The sequence below is a fragment of the Pelodiscus sinensis genome, chromosome 2 (assembly GCF_049634645.1).
Source record: "Pelodiscus sinensis isolate JC-2024 chromosome 2, ASM4963464v1, whole genome shotgun sequence".
Taxonomy (NCBI): domain Eukaryota; kingdom Metazoa; phylum Chordata; order Testudines; family Trionychidae; genus Pelodiscus; species Pelodiscus sinensis.
Window position 1 is genome coordinate 112,795,099 of NC_134712.1, and position 19,521 is coordinate 112,814,619.

A 19,521-nucleotide genomic window follows, 5' to 3' on the forward strand; every position below is an offset into this window, starting at 1 on the left:
AATCATGTAGTTACAGACACTAATTTATCAAATGCAGAATTGGGTTCCCCTAGTGAAAGTTAGCTTGACTTTGCAAGTTAACCAAAGCCTTTACTATAGAACACGCATCACTGGATGGCAACCCAGGCAATTAACTCGTGTCATTGTGGCCAAATCACTTGAGCAATTTGTGCCTCTGTTTCCCCATATGTAAGATGGAAATCATACTCATCCATCTTTGCAACATGCTAAGAGACCCTTGAATGAGAAAGACGAAACATCATATCATAAAGGACATTATAAACAAGTAAAAGATGCACTGAATACATACAGCTATATTCAGTATAGGAAATGTACCATTTATAAAAGCAATTCTTACATTGTACCTAACTTTTTACTTCCGTACGAGCTTCTGGGAAAAAAAATTCAAAAAAACCCACTCAACTTAGGTGCTTATGCCTCATGGGAAGTTCATTGTAACTTGGGCTCCTAAATCACTAGGGTATATTTGGAAATTTTACATCTATTGGTTTAGTCATTGTTTGCTGACAAACCAAAAGGCAGTTTTGTCCAGGTCTATAGTGGTCACAAAGACTGGGATTTTCCAATGAACCTATGGATGGGAGGTGGCACAGCAACTCCAAACACATTTCTAATGGGATTTTGGCACCTTGCTCCATGAGCTGAGATCAACATTGCACCATTTAACTTAATTGTGCACAACTGTATTTGATTGTAATAAAGTTTACAATTTAGATAAACCTAGTATGTTCCTGCAACAGGCTGGATGCTGTGACAATCTTTAAAACACAATCAGTTATTTTGAAGACTGGCTATATGTAAGTCACCCAAAATTCAAAGGTTAATGTTCGTTGTAGATGCCAGGTGCATGATATGCAAAGATAACATAATGAATCAAACTGACCCGTTGCGACTCCATTAAAGCCAGTGGGATGAATCGGAGCCAATATGTTTTACATATGTGTATTTCCTTTTCACAACATCTGAACCCCCAACTCACAGCCACACAAAGAGCTAGGGCCTTGACAATGCTGTAAAATCAGGAGTAACTCCATGTTTAGTCAATAGAATTATGTTAATTTAAAACAGGTGCAAGATCCAAAATAATCTCACAAGGCGCCAAAAGAAATCAGAGACACTACACTCTTCACAAGGTTTGGCCTCCCTAGAGAAAGATTGCGGCTTCCCCTTTGCATCCACACAGCAGTTCTCCTTTGCTTTGTCTCCCTCCATCAGCTAAAGCATAGGCAAGAAGTGAGGGAAAACAGCTACACAACAGAACATGGAATGGGCAGAGCCTGGACTCTGCACAGCTCCTCCCTCACAAACTATGCTGACCAGGGTTCAGGGGAAGGAATCTGTACAAGGTAAGATAAGACTCCAATGGAGCACAGCAAAATAAACCCAAGAACCCAAACTGTACCTTAGACAGCAAAGTAAAGTGTTGCCCCTTCTTTAGGATGTGCAATTACTCCAAAACTGAGCAGATAAGTTCCTCGCTCATACATATGGCAAATATTCAAAACAGCTTCTCCAGATTTGCACAGTCTAGTAAATTCACTCATTCTCTTCATTATTTTAGAACAGCTTGGGTTTTTTGGTTTTTTTTAATGAGACAACAATAAAGTCTACAGGCAGGATGCCTAAGTGCACTGAAGCCAGTCACATTTCCCCAGCCAGGTTTATTTTCTTTTGGCATTGCTCTAGTTTCCTGATCTAGCCAATCCCAGATCTTTCTACAGTTAATACATCTCTATAGGATAAAGAACAGTTATTTATGTTCATATAGAAACACAGAAGAAGAACTGAACAATTTATTCACTATTTTATGCAATAACTGAAGGGAAGCTTGAAAAAACAACTGGGGGAAAAGAGTGAGTACTTTAGAATTCAATTCACTGGCAAGGTATAAGCTGGAAGAGGTGAGGGATCTTACTTTTTCTAAGGTAGTTTTCCAGTTAATAGGCAAGCTTGAAAGGGAGTTACAGATATCCGTGTTGCCCACACACCTATATTAGGCCAGTATATTTAACTTTTTGGCAGTATGACTGACACATAGCTAACATTATTTGACCAGTGTCTTTTCAGAGAGTCAGTACAAGCAAGAAATTAAACACACACATACAATACAAACCTCCCCAGAAAAACTGTGTACTTTAAAAGAAAATATGAAAAAACTCATCTTAAAGATTCTATTATATCCCTGATAAGTGTGCATAGTTCCTATTCATAGCCACAAGTGTAAAATATTCCTTAGGGCCATATTATCTTCTCACACTATTACTACACCCAGTTAGTTTCAATAGTTTACATGAATGCAAGTGAGAGGAAAATCAGTCCCAATAGCACAATGGTTATAATTTTGTTCAGATTTTAATTTTGTATGGTTGAAGGGAAACAGTCCCAAACTTCTGAGTCAAACAGGAAGACCCCGTGACTTTTTAGTGTACTGGTCAAACATCACAGACTCTGCCAGCTTTCTGTGTGGAATCATTTAAAAAACAAAAGCAGCAGATTCCAAGTTCTCAAATAAATTCACAATCTGCCCCTAGAATACAAGGAACAGAGTTATTCTTTAACAGGTTATACAGGTTGCACTGCATTGAATGGCTGGTGCAGAGAAATAGGATTGCTAGAATAACAACCTAAGATAAGGAAGCAGCAAGATAAAGCAGACCAGTACAAAGGACAGACCATCATCATCTCTTTTGCTTTGCAGCAGGGACATCACAGTTCAGTATGCCTTCAGTAAACACCATCATCTGACTTGTGCTGAACTGTAACAGATTCACAAACTTTTTTTAAAAAAATATGGTCCCTTCATTAAGCCACACCTACAGTTTGGGAACTATGGTGGCATAGCTACCTGGAGAGTAGACATGCACTATAGTGATAGAGGGAGGTTTTCCATTGCTGTAGAAACATTACATCCCTAAGCAAGGATATTTAGCTCAATGGAAGGTTTCTTCTGTAAACTCTAGCTGTGTCCACACCAGGAATTAAATTGGCACTCACTGGGGTGGACTTTTCAAAACACCTAAGCCTTGAGCGCCTAAGTTATATTGACTTAAGTTTAAGTGTAGATTAAGTCATTTAAAATTTCTTAACTGTGTAGTTTGTTGCCTTGTTCTCCTTTAGAAATGCTTTCTTTGATTAGACATTTTATGTGTAGCATTCAAAATGCTCGGCCTCACACGTTAGCTAGCCAAGATGCACAGGGAACAGACATGAAGCTGGGCTGAAGCAGGGTACTTTTCCCACTGTGATTATATCAACGTATTTTGGTGTGACAACACTGGCATACTTTGACTCTGAAAGCTGTGACTGTAAGTCAGTGTGATCTTCAGAAATACGTTCAAGTTAAATGAGGCTTTTTAATTCTAAAGCTCAATAGGACATTTCAAAAGATAACACAAAAATAATACAGAAAAGCAGATATTCAAACAGACAACTGTACAGGAAGTCCCCGACTTATGTCGGCTCCGCACTTACAAACGGGGCTTTTCTCGCCCCGGAGCTCATGGGCGGCGAGTCGCCACCCGTGTCCTTCAGGGCGAGAAAAGCTTCTCCCGGTCTCCCTGGTCTGCTGGGGGGGTCCAGCAAAGCTTCTGGACCCCCCCCCAGCAGACCAGGGACACCCGAGCAAAGCCGCCGCCTGGTCTGCAGGGAGACAGGGAGCAAAGCCTTGGAGCACGCCCGCAGCGGGACAGCCCAGGCGCGTTTGGGCTGTCCCGCTGCGGGCATGCTCCGTGGCTTTGCTCCCCATCTCCCTGGTCTGGGAGCAGACCAGGGAGACGGGGAGCAAAGCCTCGGAGCACGCCAGCAGTGGGACAGCCACGGCGCGCCTGGACTGTCCCGCTGCCCGCGTGCTCTGTGGCTTTGCTCCGCGTCTCCCAGGTCAGCAGACCAGGGAGACGGAGCAAAGCCGTGGAGGACTTGGGCGGTCCCGCCACCCCCGTCTCCCTTGTCTGCTGGGGGGGGGGGGGGGTGCAGCTAGTGCCCTCTCCCCTCCCCCCCAGCAGACCAGGCTTTTCTTGCCTACCAGGACGCCTGGGTTAGAGCAGCTGGGGGCTGCCGGGTTGGTCCCGCAGCGCCGCTCCAGACCAACCCGGCAGCACCCCAGCTGCTCTGCCCCAGGTGTCCTGATTCAGCCGCTGCTGAAACTGACCAGCAGCGGCTGAATCAGGACGCCTGTGGCAGAGCAGCTGGGGTGCTGCTGGGTTGCTCCAGTAGCGCCAAGGAGCCACGCTACTGGATCAACCCAGCAGCACCCCAGCTGCTCTGCCACAGGCGTCCCAAGTCAGCCGCTGCTGAAACTGACCAGCGGTGACTACAGGAAGCCCGAGGCAGAGTTGCTCTGCCCCAGTCTTCCTGGAATCAGCCACTGATCAGTTTCAGCAGCAGCTGACTTGGGGACGCCTGGGTTTCTTAAGTTGAATCTGTATGTAAGTCAGAACTGGCATCCAGATTCAGCCACGGTTGAAACTGATCAGTTTCAGCAGCGGCTGACGCCAGTTCCGACTTACATACAGATTCAACTTAAGAACAAACCTACAGTCTCTATTTTGTACGTAACCCGGGGACTGCCTGTATTTCAAACCACTAATTTAGGATACAACGTAGTGTACCAAGGTGCTCTAAATTGGCCTCTTTTAGGGGTAGGTATTGAAGCGAAAATGGAGGGCCAGTCAAATTCTCAGCTGGGACATTTCTTTATTGACATCAATGGAGCTAAGTGAATTTACACTAAGGCTTTGTCTACACTGCAGGGTTTTTAACCAAAAAGCCTTTTGTGGAAGAGTTCTTCCGCAAAAACTTCTTGCGCAAAAGCACGTCCAGACCTCAAAACACATCGCAAAAGCGATGTGCTTTTGCACAAGAGAGTGTCTACACTTCATGGACACTCTTGCGCAAGAAAGCTCTGATGGCCATTCACAGAATGGCCATCAGAGCACCTGTGCTTTTGCCGAAAGGGGTTTCTTGCACAAAAACCCATCCAGAGTGTTCACAGCTACCTTTTTGCACAAGAGCTGTAGCACAAAAAAGAGTTATTCCTCATGGAGAGAGGAATAACCCTACCGGCAAAAGCCCTCTGTTCTGTCGATTTTCTTGTGCAAAAGCGCGCTTGAGGTGTGGATGCTCCACCAGTTTTTGCGTAAATCTTGTAGAGTAGACATAGCCTAACTGTGGATCTGACCCAAACACACATGAGAAATATGGTACTTCACACAGGCCCTCTCAAAACTATGCTTTAGGTAGGCAGCCAGAGCATGTGCATGCCCACACATACACAGGCTGGAACATGAGGGTGGAACTAGGACTAATGGGATTAAATTAGGGAAATGAAAATGTAAATGGACCACTGAGAGTTATCAGTCTCTGAAATAATCTACCATGGGATGAATCAGAAGCCTGATTACTTGGAATTTTTAAAATTCGACCAGAAAAGAAAACATCAGAAAAGGCATTTGCAGGAAATAATCCTGCAAGGGAAGGGGAATGGACCTGATTATCTTAAAAGGTCTGTTCCATCTCCAACATCTAAGCTTTTAAAAATGCTATGCAAAAAATGCAGATATCTTTCTCCACCAAGTTTTTGAAGCAAGTTTCTGTGCAAGAACATCCCTGCCTTATTCCCTCCCAAAATTCCACAAGTGAGTCAAGATTATCTGATAATGCCACAATCTTATGAGTCAATCCCCTAGCAAGATAGGTATTTTTCAACTGTTTTAGTGCTTTTTATTTACCTCGCCCTCTATCAGTGTCATCTTCCTTTTCTCCCCCCAGGGCCAGTCCCCTGGACCTCCATCCCCCATCCCCAGGCAACTGCATACTAAGGATCATATTTAGACAGATGCTGCAGCTCAAAAAACTGCTTTTCCTTCTCTATCTTCAGCCCTACTTTGATCCCCAATATATGGTTTCAGGATAGTAACACATGAGTAATCCAGCGCTGCTGCCGTTGAAGAAAGAGTGAAAAAAGTGAATCTTTAGTTTTGTTATTCTGAGGGTGTTTGGGATTGTTTTGCTCTGTTGGGATGACACTGGGTGAATACTTCATAGAGCAGGGGTGGGGAACCTACAGCCCATGGGCTGGATCCGTCCCCATGCTTGCTTTGATCTGGCCCACAGCCAGAGTCAAATTAAGAAAGGGGCTTTAGTGGTGCGGCCCTGGGGTCTAGGCTAAGGGGAGTCCCCTTAGCCCGGGGCGTAAGGCTGCAGCCACTAAAGCCCGTGTTTCAAGCTAGCCCTCCCTGGTGTGTGAGGAGAGGTGGCTGTGTGCCCTGCTGTTCCTCCAACACACCCCTTCTCCCCCTGCCGGAGCTGGACCTACACTTTCCTTGCTTTCAGGTATCACCTCTAGCAGCTCCCAATGGCCAGGAATTACAGCCACCTGTCTCTGCCCCACCAAACGGGATCTGCCCCATGTAAGTGCCTCACACTCCAATTCCCTGCCCCAGCCCGAAGCCCCCTCGTGCACTCTAAATCCTTCCCAAACCTGAACTCCAACTGCCTGTCCCAGTCCTGAGTCCCCTTTAAGTCCCTAACTCCCTCCCAGACCCTGCACCCCCAACTTAGAGCCCACTCCAGCACCCTAGATCTCTCCTAGATCCCACCTCCCCAGCCCTGAGTCCCTCTTGCACCATAACTCCCTCCCAGACCTGCACCCCAATCTCCTGCCCTGAGACCACTCACCTTGGCCCCAGCCTGTATCCCCCTCCTAAACCCCAAATGCCTCAATCCCAGCTCCACTGCAGAACCCAGAGACCTCACCCCCTCCTGAACCCACCCCCTCCTACCTCCACCCACATCTCCCTCCCAAATACTGAACCCATCATTTTTGGCCCACCCTGGAGTCTAAGGATGGGGCCAAAAATCTAATAAACCCAAAGCCCCCAGAAGAGTTAATCTGGCCCTGCCCACTGCAAGGCTCAGGGCTTCTATGCACAGTGGGGCAAGCCAGCGCCTGCGTTCCAGTCCTGTGGCAAGTCTCAGTCTCGGTGCTCCCCCCATCTCCAGACTGGAGTTGAGCAGAGCCCTGGCATGCCTGTGAGCGAGATGAGTCTCTTCTTCTCACTTGGGGGCCAGGCTAGTGAGCTTTTGGTTTGGGTTTTTTTGCTTCTCACTGGTGTGCGGCCCCCAACCGAAAAAAGGTTCTTTGCTATAGAAATAACACCTCAAAAAGGCCTGCACCAGTGGTTCCTATTTCTCCTGATCTGACCTCTAGAAAGGATGCTGCCTAAAGTTTCAGGGGGAAGTGCAGAAAATGCAGAGTGTGTCAGTTTGAAAGGAAAGCTTAAGACTGAAATTCTCTCATGGCAGGAGGACTATCCTTCAAAGATGACTGAGGGTGTAGCAGGATAAAAGGGTGATGACTGTGGCCTTTGACCAACAGCCGCGGTTGGAGTCCTTCTCTTACTTCTGCAGCACAAGTGAGACTGCTTGCCAGTTGGGATAGGCTGGTCTGACCAAAAGAAGGAGTGGTTATTTACCTGGTACAAGAACTGGAGTTTTTCCAGATGGGTGCCCTTCTGGGTGCTCCAGGTCAGGAGAGCCTGTGCACTCTTAATTGGCAATTTTTGTCAGCAGTGTCTGCAGGTTTGTGCCAGGGCCCCACAGACTATCGCACTCCAGCACGAGTATATAGAGGGAGGAAGCAGACCCACTATCACGCCAAGGTTCTTCTCAACCCCCAAAGTCTAACAAGAGACTCCAAGGCAAAGGGGGAGGAGGGTGAACGTGCGCGCACCCTCCCCCCCCGTGAGTGCTCTACATCAGGTGACTCAGAGCAGTACCTCCCTCAAAGCTCTCAGGGAAGCCGAGAACTTGGATTTAGTACAGATTGTAGAACACCAACATCACCTACAGCAGTTCCAAAGGGGGGGACTGATCCACAGCTGAACTGAAGGGGTAATCTAGAAAAAAAAAACACCAACAGGATCTCTCTCTCTCAGGTAATGATGAGCTCCCAGGGAGGAAGACAATGGAAGAGATGATCCCTATAAACGAGGCAGAAGGTGAGGTGTAGCATAAAATCTGGAGTGGGAGGTTGCTCATGACCCTTGACTATTGGGTCAAAAGGGATGTTTTTGAGGATATCGCTGACTGGGAGATTGCCAAGGAGGAGGGCCAAGCTAGTTTTGTGGGCTGGGAGTGAACAAGGCAAGGTCACTCAGTTGTCTATGACCTGCCGTATTTTTGTTGTAGATTCATTGATACTCAGAGATTGTAGGGTGGCTTTAGTTTCTTTGAGAGAACGAAGGGACCCATCCCTTGGTGTCACCAAATAATTTGGGACCCTGAAAGGAAGCACCTCTGCAGTATTTTGCACCTCCCAAGGAAGACTGGAACGGTGACTAGGAAGTTCAGCAGGACTACTGCTGCATTCACAGAATGTGCAGCTGTATTGAGAGCACTGAGTGAGCCCAGGAGAGATGCTTCGGCAACTGTGTGGCCTTCTGTAACAAGAGCCTGAAATTGTCCCCTCTGATCCTAAGACAGATGTTCAACAAAGGCTGAGAATTTAGAATTGTTTGCAAAGTCTCAGTACGCCATTAGGGCTTGGGAATTGGCTACTCTGAACTGCAAAGATGCAGAGGAGTAGCTCTTGTGACCCAGAAGGTCCAGTCACTTCAGCCCTTTGTCTGATGATGTTGAATGGCACTGGTGTTGTCTATTTCTTGGTTTTTAGCAGCCTCAACCACCAGAGTTGGGTGTAGAGGGGAAAAAAAATCCCTAAACCTCTACATGGAATAGAATACTTCTCGTCAAGCCCTGTGCACATAAGCAGGACAGCTGCAGAAATTTGCCACAGCATGTGTGTTGGCGCCAAGAGAGCATAGTTACTGGAAACAGCAATCTTGTCTTGGGGAAATGTATGGAGGACGTTTGACAAGGAATGTTGGGGTTCCTGTATCTCCACCAATGGAATCTGTATATTGTCTGATACCCGTTTCATGTTGAATCATCATGGTAAGATGTGCAAAAGGCATGGCAGCCTCATTTGGTGAAGAAGGACTTGGCTGCTCTGTGAGATGTGCCTGAGGAACAAGGCTTCAAGTGCCCTCAAAATGGGGCCCTGTGGAACAGGTTGCTGTGAGGAACCAGGGGTTCCAATATGCCCACTGAGGTGCCTAGGGCACAGCTATGGACTCGTGGACCCATGTGACAAAAATCACCTGTCAAGAATGCACAGGTGCACACACCTCCTCATGAAGAACACCCATAGGGACACTGCTTAAAGAAGAACAGCAAATCCATAGGAAATCCAAGAGGCACTCTCAGTGAGATATGGTTGAGAAAGTCCCAGGCTCAAAAATCCCGATTAACTGCTAAGCACAGCGTGGCGAGTGTATAGGCAAAATACACTTCCCCTCACTGCTCTGGAAACACAGAGGAGGAAAGTAAATCTGGCCATCACCAATCCAGACTGATTGTTTGCCAGTACAGCCACTCTCCGAGTTACGAACAAGTTACGGACCAACACTTGGTCCATAACTCGAACTGTTCGTAACTCGGACCCCATTGAATTACACGCGACCGCGCTGTTCGTAAGTGCGGGTCGCATTCGTAACTCAGGCACCGCTTTTACGACCACTCCATGGGAGCTTTGGTCATAAGTGCGAATGGTCGTAACTCGACCGTTCGCAACTCGAGGAGCGGCTGTATCACATTCTGGTTTCACAGTCTACACATTATTCCATACCACTTCTCCACAGCTTTCTTCATTTTACCCCTCTATATGCCATACATCCCACTGAACTACAAGAGGCCTTTTCTCTCCTCATTCAATTTCTAAATGCCATCCCACAACCTGATCTCAAAATCAAATGGATGGTGCCACACATCTGACATCGATCTGAAAACAAGAGTAAAACCGTCATGTATTACTACAGCATATATAACTATCTAAATATTCCAGTAAACAGTTATAGTGAGGAATGAAATCAGACATGCTCAAAATGGCTTCTTTCACGAGTTACCACTTCTGTCACAGAAACTATTCCTCAGAGCAAAAACACTCCAACATCTACTAACTGACAAAGCTCATCATTCTGTGGAGATGTAAACTGGTCAGATGTGAAGCAGGTCCAGCTGCCCTGACTATAATGTAGCTGAAAAATTACTGTAAGTATGATTTGCTGCTTATTCTGATACCTCTTTTCTCTGCTTACCTTCACTGTACTCTTAGTTTATGTTAATAAATTTACCAAAACAAAATCAAAATCACCTACTTTCAATAATCTACAAGAGGAAATATTTACAATTCAAAATACAAATTATATAAAAAGGGGCCTGTTTCAAGACTTTACATCCACATTAAATTCAAATGAAGTGCTAAGGATTTAAGACAGGCCAGATTTTGGACCATTACACTTTTTTTTGTCCTTCCACAGGATGGAAAGTGGCTCAAAAGCAGCAGAGTGCCAACTTTAATTCCATTCATATCAAAACCAGGACCCATTCTGACACATTTCCAGCTGAAAACATCTGTGCAATTATCATCATTTCACTCTGCTTGGCAGTTCTAACTTTATCCAAGTGGCCTAAAAACTATAAAAAAGACAAAACACATTTCACTGTACAGATTCATTTCAGTCATTTGAAGCAAGAGGGGGGAAAGCCCAAACAAATACAAAATAGGTTTGGGCAGCAGTGTTTTCAGGAGTCATCAATCAATACAAAGAAACTGTCAGCCCTCCCCCAGAGTCTTGTGAAGATGACGGGAGCTTAACTCCAAAGTACAGTAACACTATATCCTGGAGTTAAACCTGCAGTAGTTTGTTTGTCAGAACACAGAGTCATCAGTCTGTATTAACAATATATGTTCACTCCTAATAATTACAAGCAGTCACTACTTAAGAGAGTCTAATTCATTCAACACTTTGTCAGCTATAGTTACTGGGATCAGAAAGATGCAGCTAATTCTGAAATGAAACATGACTGGTATTTGGAAGGGCTTTTGTTTTGTTTTTCCTAACAGTTTATCAGTAACAACAGTCACTATTCTTATCCTTCCAAAACACTTCTTCAAAAACTGAGAGAAATTCTGATGCCAAAACTCCAACCACTCTGTAAAAACTCTACTAACACCGATGAGAGATTTCAATGCTGAGATTTTGCTTTTATTTCAAGTATGCATGTGGTGCTGAATGATTAATGGCTTGGACAGGCAAGGAGCAACTCACAGTGACAGAAAATGTGTGTGGCTATAGCAAAGCTAATAAGAAACCTAACACAATACAAAGGAGCAAAGTGACCTCAGCAGAAAAGATGGCTGTGGCAAACAGGCCAGGGAAGAGTTATGTTAGAAGCATTTGCTTGCTCTAACTTCAGAGCAGTTAACCATGGCTATAAACATGTAGGGTATTTCGTGTGAGAGAACGAACACACTGGGCTGTAGGTTTACTTTGAAGTGTCTGGCACTTTCTAGTACAGCAATATCTGTGGCCCGGCATGATTTTAGTTAGCCGGATGACCACTTGTCATGCAGTGTGGCCACAGTCCCATGAAGTTTGTTTACAGCCACCAGTCCTGGCTCTCTGTGTTCTGTGCTGTGATATAATTCTAATTTACCCCTAAATGCCTTCTAAGAATCCAGTAAGCAGTGGAAGTGTTGGTAATGCAGCTAGATAATATTAACCTCCTGTGGTTTGATAAAATCTCTGGTTCAGCACCCATCAGGCCTTGAGGGTGCTGGACTAGAGAGGTCCAACCTGTACAACGATTTGACTGATCCTGCACTGAGCTCCATGCATAGTGAAGCCCTTTATCCACATGGAGCATTCTGAATTTCTCCAGCACAGACCTCATTGCAGGATCAGGGCCTAACAGGCTAGGGAAAACCTTAGATTAATATCCCTTCAAAACACTAGCAAGGCTGCCAGGCCAAAAAATGCTCATCCGGAAGACTAGTTCCAGATTCTTCAAATGGTTGAAAGGTCACTTCCTGAAAGAGTCCTATGCAAGGCGGAGGTAAACCTTAGGTTAAAGTCTATTCTTGGATGTCTCTTTGTTCTGTGTTTGTACAGTACCTACCACAATGGAGTCCTTGTTCATCACTAGGACTCCTGGGGCAGTACAATAATACAGATAATAATCTAAAATTGACTAGTATCTACTCTATATAGATTCTTATACTGCTCTCATCACTGTAGGACTTGAATGACTTCCAAAGCGTATAAAATAGTATAACTAACATCTGCCAAGGGTTTGTTCTTTCATCATGGGCATCTGGTGGTTTAGGTGGGAAAAGTCTCTGCCTTCCCAAACTGCCAGCCTGGCCCCATGCATACTCTGCCCCCAGAATGCCTGATGTAGGTATACTGGGGGGTGGAGTGATGCTACCCTGTAGCGCCCACCCTCCCTGTGCTCCAGGGTGGCTTGGGCCATGTAGCTGCCTCCCTCCCTGGTGCTCTGGGAGGCTTGGGTCAGCTTGGGCCATGTGGCCACCTCTCTTCCCGCTGCTCCCAGGGGCAGGGAGGCACCAGCCATGAGGTGCCTCCCTCCCTGCTCCAGGGATTCTGGGGCATGCACACTCTTCCCCTCTCCATGGTGGGGGCAGAGCCTCAGCAGAAGAAAGGCTATAGGCCTGCCTCCCCCAGCCCCAGCTGCACCAACTGCCCACGTCTCTCATCCTCTTCCCAGGGGGAGAAATGCGTGTTTTATTTTGAATTGCATGTACATGCAAACACACACAGTGTTATCTGTGTATTAGAAAAGGCAGGGTCAAAGAAATGTGCTTTACACTTAAAGCAGAAGGTGGTGAGGTTTGTGATGGTCCTTAGTTCCTGGGGGAGTGCATTTGATAGCCACCCCCCAAGAGAACTCTATATCCTGCCCAGATAAGCTTTAATAGAGCAAAACAAAGACCAAGATACCCTAACAACGATTTCAGATATCATCATCATGATCACAATCATAACTGTTTAGAACTATCAAGTCAATCTGAAAGCTTGCAGTTTGCAAAAGCTGCTCATGATTAATTTCAGATTCTGGTTAATAAATTCCTTGATGGAGATACCAGTGAAGCCTGTGAATTGTAGTCAATCCCAACATAAAGCTTTCTGAAGTATGCCAATGCATGCTATAGCTATGAGTGTAAGACACGCACATACATACTTATGTTTTAGTAATTTTATCCAAGAGAATATTTTGTTTTGCCAAGAATAAAAAATAGCAGAAATTTGTGCCTGTGTGAGAGAGATCTACAAAAAGGAGAAAGAACTATTTCCGTAAAGCAGATCTCTGTATATGTTGCATTAGCAAGTATCTAAACAACTAACTTGCTATACCAAAGGCAACAAGTTCAAACAGGTTTAGATGGCTACAAATGCATTCCCATCTTTGCTTGACATTATCCCTTCTCTCCACCAAAAGTGTTGTCATAACACCTCAGGGGGAAAAAAAGGAAAGAAGAAAAGAGGCAACTATTCCAAAACCACATGCCTGATGCTGCTGTAAAAGTGAAGTGATTCACTAGTGGGAGCCTAGTTTTCCCAAAGGGGAAGAGAGGTTCATTTGCAATTGTAATCACATACTGCACAAGCAGAGTTTGAGAGAGAGAGAGAGAGAGAGAGTGTGGAAATGCAGGGTGAACTTCCCAATGCTGCTCCACCCAAATATCTTAGAGGCACCTGGCAGGAACGGGCTGTGCAACATTAACAATGTCAAATGGCATACATACGGTGACTCTGCACATAAAAGAAGCTCTGCTCACTGAGGGATAGAGTTTAAACACATTCATTTCACTTTTCCAATGGCCCTGATTCTGCAAGCTATGTAAGAAATCCCTATTTGTGCTATACCACAGATGCATATAATATAAGCCTACCTACTGACCCTCATATTTGGATGTTTGCATTCAATACAGTATCATAAGATATTCCCATTAAAAATAACTTAAGAAGAAAGCAGGTTTAATTCCAGCACAAATACAGTGCACTGCAAAGAAAATAAAAAGTATTACCCTTCTTTAAAAAAAAGTGAAGAAATTTCAGGTAAACTTTTATTCATTAAAAACAAACAAACATGAGGAGCAACATGTGTCCAGATTCAGACTCAGCCTAATCCATTTGCCAGTGAACACTGCTAATGGCAAACAGCACTGATCAACTTGTTATATTATGTGGCATAGAAAAGAAAACAATAGTACACAGAAACGCTGAAGGTGCTTTACAAAGGGAATACATGTTTAAAAAATCTCAAAGAAAATGCTCTATATTACAAAAACACATTCTAGACAAAACAAGATCTCTGCACTATCATGTCAGCCTTATAAATCAGTGGTACTGATTGCTGGGGGAAAGAGGGCAGGAAATGCAGACCACATCATAAGAGAGGAATGTCTTGTGAACCACCTTCCCTCCCAGTCCTGATTCTGTGGCCCACCTATTTCACCCATTTCCATTTGTGATCACATAGCATCCTTGCGGTAAACACAATTGCCTATGTGGGAGAGTAACGTTAAGAAAATATTTAATGAGTTTCTTAGCTGTTTTTTAGTAAAACTTAGCAGCTAGAAACAGGAGTCTCAGCTCCACAGAATTAGTCTCCTCTCTATGGGTCATCAGACATTGCACTGTGGAATACTGACCACAGTTTAGGAACTTCTGCTCTAGAGCTATGAACTGGGATGAAGATTTGGACTGCTGATACATCTCATCATCACTTTCAGCTATGTTTGCCACTGAAGAGGTGTCGCCTGCCAAAATAATACAGGTGCCTCTATTTTAAAACAGCAGGGAGGGTTTCTCTCCCTGAACAGAGAGTTGCCTCTTCCTCTTCCCAGGACAGCTTTCTCTATGACATACTAGAGAATTTGTTCAGAGGAGTTATTGGACATAGACCTGATCATGAGTGTCCAATAGCCTAGGCAGGGGAAGGCTCTGCCTTCCCAAACCGCCAGGCATGGCTTTGCCCATACTCTGTCCCTAGAACGCCTGGCCTAGACATTCTGGGGGAGAAGTGTTACTGCCCCCACCGCCTGCCCTCCCCATGCTCTGGGATGGGGAGGCTAAAGCTGCATGGCCTCATCTCTCCCCAGTGCTCTGTCATTGGGGCTACGCCGCGTGTCTTCCACGTTCCCTAGTGCTCCGGGGCCGCACTGCATGCCCTCCTCCAGCGCTCTGGGAGGCTGGGGTTGTGCTGCATGCCCTCTTCCCTCCTCCGGTGCTGGGTAGGCTGGGGTTGTGCTGCATGCCTTCTTCCCTCCTCTGGTGCTGGGGAGGCTGGGGCAAGCGTACGCTCACCCGCTCACTTTCCATCCCCATGGCTGGGGGAGGGGCTCAGCAGAGTGGGGGCGGGGCTGGAGGCTTTCCTCCCTCAGCCCTACCTTCGCCTACCACCCATGGACCTGATCATGGACCTCACTGAGGTCAGAGAGAGTCTTCATTGGGCTTTGGGTAAGGCCCTATGAGAACATAACTCTCTCAGCTTGGATTGGCAAGAACACCAATGTATCCTGCAATGGAAGACAAAAAGATATCTGTTTAGCAAGCACAACCCACCTATTTAATATATAATGGCACCATCAGTTTACATAAGCAGGTATCTTCCCCATAGTGAAAACCCACCACCTATGTATTAGGTGTAACATGCAGACAAGTAGCACAGAGGGGAAATGAGCATGCCAGGGTTCTATTGCAGCTATTTCACTAATCCAAATGCTGAGGGAATTCTGTCTCTAGTCCTCTTCTGTTTCCAAGAGACCATTTATTGCTAATGAATGCCATTTTTTTAAAAAGGAGAAACTGATAATAAGTGCATATATTCTGAAGTCTGCTAGTTTCAGCATGCTAAACCTGAACAGGTTGGGCAGCTTACATACGGGGGGCTGGGGAGGTTAAAGCTAGATGTGTTAAGGTGGAACTACAGCCAGCACAAACACAATTTAAGACACAGAAAAAAGTTTTCTTCCTCATTCTCTTACCGTCTGTCTATCTACACTTACAAGGCTGCAGCTGCACTGCTGTAGCGTTTAGCTGAGACATTAAACATGCTGATGGAGACCATCTCCCATTGGTGTGTACACTCTACTTTCCAGAAAGGCAGTAGCTATGTCAACGGGAGAAGCCCTTCACATTACATACTATTGCACACATACTCCCCGACCCACAGGATGTAAGGGAATATTCCAACATGCAGAGAACATTTCTTATAAAACCTCCCAACCATTCACATTTTAAGCGCTTCCTATATTAATCTATTATTTCCTCACCTGTTCCACCTTGTTCAAACTCAGCAATAAGGCATATTGACAGATATTCTTAAAATGTTAAAAATCCTATAATGAGGGATTGAAGCAAAAAACAAACAGCTACCAAGGCCCAAAGATATTCCTAAATCGCTAGTGCTTGCTCACCTGGAATTCTCTTGCGTCTTGCAGCCTTATGTTAAAGATGGAGAGTGTAGGCAACTTTCCTGAGCAGACAGAATACTAAACCCTAAAGCAGGTGTTGCTCCTGGGCAGGTACTTATGAAGATAAAGGTCTAAAATAGCCTAGTGATCAGTGACTAGAATCTGCTGTGGCATGTTCTCATTTGAACTGTGACATGGGAAACAAAGAAGCACTCAGCTGTGCTGAATACATGCTTTTATATGGAGAGTTATGTTATTGCCTTTGATAAAATTGGCATTACCTCTGTATTCCAGATCATATTCCTCCTTACACACACATCCAAACCAGAAAAATCAAACCTATTGTCAGCAGAGCACTAAAGTGTTAGACAGTTTTAAAATAAGCAAGATCTGATTTACGTAGATTAAGAGGGTCTGAGACCACACACACACACACACACTCTCTGTCTCTGTCTCCTTGACTCACTTATCTTCAGGGACAGAAGAGGCCTGAACTTCCTTGCTCTTCTGGATTCTAATCAAACTTCAAAATTAGGCCTTGTGTCAACTTTCTTCATGGCTCTTTAATAGAAATTGAGGAGGAAGGTGATATTGTCAATTGTCAGAGGTGCAATTTAATCCACACCACATTAAGCAAGCAAAAAAAAATTCACATCTTCTGAATCTTTATGAGAAGTGGAAATTTCTTTCTTGTGCAGGGAGATAACCAAATCTTTCTGTTTGGGACTCTCTCTCTGTGTACTTTTAAAGTATAAGCTCAGTTTTTATTGATCCTTGACCAGCAAGATTGATGGGTATGTATTGAGACCTAGTGGCATTAGCGCCTTCTGCTTTACTGGTGTTCACAACACTGCCAGTTTTCCTCTCCTTCACTTTGAATCTTAATAGGTGCCCAGATACCCAGAACATATCTGCTGGTAGTGTTCGTTTCCACCCAGTCTGTGCTTTCACTATATTTACACAGTCTAATACTGAAAAGAAAAACACATTTTTAAATTAAAAAGAAAATCAAATGTGTGGGGTGTCAGTTTTCTGCTGCAACTATAATTAAAATCATCTGTTACTTCAGAAACAATTAATTCTAACAGTGCAGTGCTCAAGAATTAGGGCTTCTGCAAGTACTGAACAAAAACTATCTTCTCTCATATGCTAATGTCATAGCACTGTGATATTGGCCAATTATCCTACATTCATCATAAGACTGAGTTCAAGACCAGTTCAGTTTAAGGAATACTGTCCAGTTTTATTTTCATGCAAACCAAACATTCTCAGGAGCTAAGCAAGGACTCATCCTAGTGTGAGTGGATCTAAAATTAAATAAAAAGGAGAATCTAATGCATTGCAGTGTCTATTTTAAATTCAAAAAGGTCAGCTAATTCATTATGTTCATACAGAAAATATAATTTGACTATATTACACAGTAATAATGTCAAAATATAGTATTTTGTATGATGCTAATTTTAATACCTTCATTTGTTTGTCCAAAATATCTGAATCGTGGATGATGTGAGAAAATCTGATGTTATATATTACATACTTATTTTTAAGGCATATAGGCTGAACTTTTCAAAACTGCCTAAGAGTTTTCAATGTCAAATTCCTATGCTACATTCATTCTATTCTTCCACTGCATTTTCCCTTTCCAAAAAACAGAAACCTTGTCACTGTTTAACTATATAGAGCCAAAAAGCCTCTCTCAACATGCTGTCTAAAAAACAAACAAATACAAGACAGCATGTGTAATTGGATTGTACACATTCTATTCAGACTTTGCATGCTCTGAAGTTGTATGCTATTTAGTGTACTGTATCTACCTCTCACATAAAATATATCAGAAGTGATTCAGCTCCATAATTAGCAGAGGAGGAATTCCTGGGTGGGTTGCAGGGAAAGGAGGCTTTGGCAGGGTCATAAGGAGTGTTTGTTGAATCAAAAGTTGCGTGCAAATACCTAAGGTATATGCACACACGCACATCTGCACCTGATGCATGTAACTATGTTTTTAAAAAGTAAAGGAAATGTGGTTTATTCTCAGGGACAGTATGTGGCTCTCACTCATTTTTAAACCAAAGTTTTGCAAACCTCACAAAAGTGTACTCATTGACTAATGAAAAATGTATACACTCAAATCTTAAATGTAAGCTGCTTTCAAGTGCTCATAACATACAAAAGTGGGGAGGGATGGATTCTGAAAAATATCTTAATTAGGAGCCAGAACTGTACCATTCCCAAAACAAAAACAGCAAGAGTAATGACACTGCATGCTTACTTTATCCTTTTCAAAAAAGTATGGGAAATTGTTTGCCACTGGGAAAAAAAAGCCTATGAGGATGAAGTGCCTACTGAACTAAAAAAAAATAAATAAAAAGAAAAATACTTTATTTGACCAAGAATCTTTGTAACAGTTTGCTCCTGTAATTCTGCTCTTCTACTTAAGTTTCAAAATGTTTCCATGCATGAACTGTATGGGAGAAATATTTTCGTTGAAATACCTAGGTCGTCCACCATTCTTTTCTAAACATGCTATAGAATCTTTAACAGCATCCAGAAACTGTCAAGAAAGGAGCCAGTATGTATCAAACCTATCTTCTGGTATTTACATTTTATTAAAACTTCAAGTTTTATAGAAGGTATGTTTTTAACAGATAAAAAAACCATTTAAAATAGGTACAGGCCATCCTACTCATAACATTAGAAGAGGATCCAGGTAAGAATGACCCTTCATCCTGAAAAAACTATTTTGGGGAAGCGCTAGGGATATTTTCATCTTCTACACTGAGTCCTTAACAAGTTTTGCTTCAGCAAAACCTGACCACAGAATTAAGTCAGGCAAGCCGTTTTAGACAATCCAAGTTCCTTTAATAAAGCATCAAAATTACATTAACAGAGCAATTTATTTGTTTTGTGTGTTTTTTAAGATTTCAATTTACTGTCAGAGCCGAGAGACTTTCCGAAGGGTTTAATCTGCTAATTATTGGACACCAATAATATACAGATAGAGCAAAAGCATGGATTAAAATACTCTCCTAACATTTATCTACTCCAACACTTATTTCAGACTTCTTCAGAAAGAATTTCAGCTTTCAGGAAAGCCCTCTTTACAACATTTAAAATATGAAAGCATAGACCCAATTCACTATGAATGAGAGTAAAACCCTGCC

The 19,521-nt window shown here is 43.7% G+C and overlaps 1 protein-coding gene across 10 annotated transcripts in view; it reads right to left on the minus strand.

The window, feature by feature from the left end:
* RREB1 (ras responsive element binding protein 1) overlaps positions 1-19,521 on the minus strand; it is a 176,854-nt gene that overhangs the window by 58,007 nt on the left and 99,326 nt on the right. The window lies entirely within an intron of this gene.